At 38.2% G+C, this 5,318-nt stretch overlaps 1 pseudogene; it reads right to left on the bottom strand.

Annotated features, from left to right (window-relative positions):
• Positions 1-3,786: 3,786 nt before the first annotated feature.
• On the bottom strand, positions 3,787-4,528 carry LOC110203943 (DNA repair endonuclease XPF pseudogene; annotated as a pseudogene).
• Positions 4,529-5,318: the final 790 nt, after the last annotated feature.

Genomic DNA, 5,318 nt, shown 5'->3' with positions numbered 1-5,318 from the left:
TAAGAAGGATTTGAGGCCTAGGGCAATATTACCCACAACTCAGGATTAAAACTTGATAATGATAATGTTAAGCTGCTAAAAATGAAAAAAGACAAATTGAAAATAAAATGAGTAAGCAAAGGAAAAAGATTATGACAATGGATAGCTACTTGGTATAAAAAAAGATCTGGGTTCATATTCAGAGTGTGAGCGATGAACTCTGAGAAGTGAATTCTCCTCAAAGGTCAATAATTCTTGTTAATAGTTCTCGATCGTTGCTTTCAAAATCTTCCCTTGCTCAGACCATGTTTTTAAGCGCATAACAGAAAGAATAAGCCCTGGCCCCAACCTGAACTGTTTGCCCTTAGTTTCCTGCCTTTTTCTTGTCTCTGGGATAAGGGAGAAGGGGGCTGGGGAGGGGAGATTTCAGTAGATTTCCGTATCCTAGGAATTACCTAACTCATAGGAATTCAGCCCTAAAGCCCCTCCTGATCAAGACATCTTTTCATGTCCAGACTTGGGAGATCTTCCATCAAAGGGGAAGGGAATATGGAGTGTGGGGAGGAGATGACATTACTAAAGATCCCAGGAAGAATAAAATTCAGCTTAAGACCTTGAACACTAGCAGCTAAATCAACAGGGGGAGATATTAATAACAGAACTGGCCTCCAGGTCATCTAAATGAGCCTAAACATGTACAAATAAATATTGCAAGACTAAGGAAAATTAATTAACATCTGATGAGACAGAAGATCCTGTAGATTCATGAGGGATCATGGAACTATAGTTCAGGATGTTCCTGAATGGTTCAAGAGAGGCATAATAATTGTGAAAAGAGAATTAATAGCCTGCAGTATAAATAATTTGCAGAATAGAAAAACTGGAATCGACTGTGTTAAATCCCACCCGAGAAACAAAAGAGAGGACATGGAGTCAGGTTTTTCCTTTGACATCTCTATAATAGCAATGTGATTTGACTTCATGTGTATTTTGGGATCAAGAAAGAAGATATGGCACTTCTGGACATGCATAGGAGAATATTTGATGTATTTTTCCTTTTAAGAGTTATTCTGGGGGCAGCTAGGTGGTGCAGTGGATAGAGCACGAGCCCAGAAATCAGGAGGACCTGCGTTGAATTCTGGCCTCAGACCAAACACTTGGCACTTACTAGCTGTGTGACCCTGGGCAAGTCACTTAACCCCACCTGCCTAAAAATTGAAAAAAAAATACAAAAGGTATTCTGGATCCATAAGTCCCAATGCATGATGCGTATCTTGGTCTCTGAGCAGAAAAGAACTTTAAGGAGATGAGAGTTCATCAATCATTTTAGTATGTTTGATTTCCAAAAAGTCACTATCTCTGACTCACCGAGATTATTGTGTGTCTGTTACCTGGAATTGAGCATTGTAGTGGTGATATATCTAATTTGCATGGTCCCTTTAAGAAGCCAAATGCTTTTTTGTTATTGATTTTATTAAAGTGGTAATAATTCGTTTTTGGAAGTATGAACTGGTAAGCAGAACTCTTCTTTAAACATCATGAACTTCTATCTTGTGAGACTATTTAGCCTGAGTCACACACTTCAGTCTGTTAGTCATTTAGACTGTGGGATTATATTCCTTCATTTTTGAAGAGGACTAAGGACATCACAGGGTGTCTTGACTTGTTTATAAATTGTATTTAAGGTAGACAGAGTTGGGAAAAGTCTCAGTCTTACTCTCCCTGAGTCATAGAACTCCAATGGCAAGAAAAAAGTTAAGACAACTGGTGATGGCCTGAGATGTGGTGGATAACCTTAGTGTTTTTTGATATCTGACCAACCTCTAAGCACTTCACAGGACCTACTTCAGCTGCCTTCATGGACTTCAGAACTAACTGTTCTCATTCACCAATTCTACTGGTGGAAATCTTCAAACACTTTGGGCAGATAGCCTCCTAACTCACTGACAGGTTTGAGGTCAGAACAGGTTTCTTTGGTGTGTGTGCACCTGTAGCAAAACCTCTTTCTGTGAATACATTCTTCACAATTTCCCATAAGGAAAACTCTGAGGAGAGTGGGTAGAAGGAGGTTTTCCCCTAGGCAAATTTTAGGTTTTGTCACACCCATGCTACCATCTGCACAAAAAACTCTACTGTAAATCTCCTGGGAGGAAAAAGTTCACTGACTCAGGGTGCACTAGACCTCAGGGCTTCCACTAGGTGGGTTTTTGATTAGAGATCTATCACTGTGGTTGTAATCATCACTATAATAATTGCACAGTGATACAGTCCAGCACACAATCTCCTTCCTTCAGAGCATTCCTGTGGAGCCTTCAGAAGGTTCAGGATTGTTTATCAACCAGACATTCTGTTTATTAACCAGATTGAAGAGAGGAGAGAGCAGCAGAGTGAAGAGGTGAAAACATAATTCTGTGAGTTTTCTACAGGGAGAGATGTAGAGGAGTAGTGATTACTGCAACTCCCTTAGTATCCTTGACTGTTATTGACTCTAACAAGGAGGATAAAGAAAATTATAGATGATTATTCTGGTTTTGTTATTTTGTGGTATTTACCTTTTGCTACATTCTACATCTATGCATACTATGTTTAGGACACCAGACTTGTCAGCAGGAGTCATGGCTTTGCTATCAGCCCTGTTCCTGAGAACTCAACTATGTTGCAGGGTCCCTTATGATCACTGGGGCAGTTGATGGTGACCTGGTAGAGAAGGATAGATAATATTTGAATAGACTGTGAAAGGAGAGAGGATTCATGGCGAGATGGGGTGCTCTGTTCTTCCAACTTTTATTCTCTCCTTCCTCATTGCATCCTTCTTATTACTGCTACATCTATCTTCCTAATCAGTTGTTCTGATCATGCTACTGCCCTGGAATGACTTCAGTAGTTCCCTATGATTTATTGAATAATGTCCAAACTCCTTAACCTAGAATTCAGTGTTCTCTAACCTTATGCTACCTTTCCAGGCTTACTGTCCCCTATACATGACCACCCCAAATGGACTACTTATTATTCCCTTAGTGTGTCCTGTACTTCCACCTTTCAAGATTTTGCTCATTCAGTTCAACATTTACTGAACAGTTGAAGCTGTAGGGTGGACTGCACCCACACCCCAGTAAACCATGCAGGCAAATGGGCTAAACCAGACTGATGGTAAGTGACAGGTCTCAAATCCATTGATGATAGTTCCAGAATTTTTTTGGCGGGTAGACTCCTAAATGTTTTATGATGTCTACTGTAACTTTAAATGGAATTTCTCCTTCTATCTCTTGCTGTTGGGCTTTATAAGTAGTATAGAGATATACTGATGATTTATGTGTGCTTATTTTATGTCCTGCAACTTGGCTAAATTGTTTATTATTTCAAGAATTTTTTAGTTGATCTCTAGGATTCTGTAAGTATACCATCATATCACCTGCATAGGGTAATAGCTTTGCATCTTTATTTCCTATTTCAATTCCTTCAAGTTCTTTTTCTTCTATTATTGCTAAAGCTAATATTCTAACATACTGAATAACATTGGTGACAATAGACATCTTTGTTTCACCCTCAATCTTATTGGAAAGGCTTCTAGTTTATCCCCATTACATATAATGTTTCCTCTATTTTGGCCTTCAGGTATCTAAAGGTCCCATGCAAGGTTTTAAAGAAAATTGAAAGAGGCTCTCAAGCCACCTGAACATAATTTTGGTGGAAAACAGCAGGGACCTGACAACCAAACCCTCCCTATGTTTCCAAAGTATTATAACTGTACAGACTACAGATTCCTATCTCTATGTTATAGCTGGCATTAAAGTAACAATATCATGCAAAACTAACATGTAAAATGATTATTATACACCTGATTATAGCAGATAGTAATAATCATAAAAATATGCCATACAACATGGTAATTTACATTGCCACAGGTACAACTTCCTTACAAAAAGATTTCTCATTACTCTTTCCACGTGACAAAAGCCAGTATCAAAGGCAACAGCGTTATCAGAGGAAGCTTTAATAAAATCATGTTCATTTTTTTGATGAAAGAGACTCAAGATAAAGTCTTCCTGAGAAGAATCCATGATTCTGTGACCTTTATAGACCAAGATGCCAGTAACCAAATCTGAAGGAATTCTGTCAGTCAAGAAATCTAGCACAAGAATTCGACTTGTTACAAATAGGACACCACCTTGGGTATAAACCTCATATCTACTTCCACTTGCAATTTCATTTGTCACACGTCCAGGAAGGTGTTCAACTTCCTCTAACTTCAGTTGATTGATAAAATACTCCTCCTCTGCCGGCTGAGTGTTGAGCACCAGCACCGGGCACCCCGGGTGGCAGTGCAGCCGGATGAAGTGGTAGAGGAGCCGGTCTGCACCGAGCCCGCGGGCACACACCACCAGCCCATCCGCTTCTAACAGCTCCAGCACCAGCTGTCTCTCGCATTCCAGAAGCGGCGCCATGGCGGCCCCCAGCAGCCGGCACAGGAGCTCCTTTTTCGGCAACTATTGAGATAATCATGTGGTTTCCCTTAGTTCTGTTGTTGATATGGTCAATTATGGTGATCGTTTTCTGATATCGAACCAGCCCTGCATTCTTGGTATAAATCCTACCTGGTCATAGTGTATAATTCTTGTGATAAGTTACTGTAATCTATTAGCTAATATCTTATTTAAAATTTTTGCGTCTATATTCATTAGGGAAATTGGTCTACAATTTTCTTTCTCTGTTTTGATTCTTCCCGGGTTAGGTATCAGCACCATATTTGTATCATAAATAGAATTTGGTTGGACTCCTTCTTCACATATTTTCCCTAAGAGTTTATGTAGTATTGGAATTAATTGTTCTTGAAATATTTGATAGAATTCACTTGTAAATCCATCTGGACCCGGAAAATTTTTCCTAGGGAGTTCATTGATGATTTGTTCAATTTCTTTTTCTGAAATGAGGTTATTTAAGCATTTTATTTCCTCTTCTTTTAATCTGGACAATTATATTTTTGTAAATATTCATCCATTTCACTAAAATTGTCAAATTTGTTGGCATACAGTTGGGCAAAATAACTCCAATTTATTGTTTTGATTTCCTCTTCATTATTGTTGAATTCACCCTTCTCATTTTCAATGCTGGTAATTTGGTCTTCTTCCTTCCCTTTTTTTTCAAACAAATTAACCAAAGGTTTATTTATTTTATTGTTTTTTCCCCATAAAACCAGCTTTTAGTTTTATTTATTAGTTCAATAGTTTTCTTAATTTCGATTTTCTTAATTTCTCCTTTGATTTTTAGAATTTCTAATTGGTATTTAATTAGACATTTTTAATTTTGTTTTTCTTGCCCAATTCATTGATCTCTTCTTT

Source organism: Phascolarctos cinereus, unplaced genomic scaffold (genome assembly GCF_003287225.1).
Source record: "Phascolarctos cinereus isolate Bilbo 61053 unplaced genomic scaffold, phaCin_HiC Scaffold_3;HRSCAF=262, whole genome shotgun sequence".
NCBI classification, from domain to species: domain Eukaryota; kingdom Metazoa; phylum Chordata; class Mammalia; order Diprotodontia; family Phascolarctidae; genus Phascolarctos; species Phascolarctos cinereus.
The sequence above is the reverse complement of the archived record's forward strand: the minus strand, read 5'-3'. Positions and strand labels throughout refer to the sequence as shown.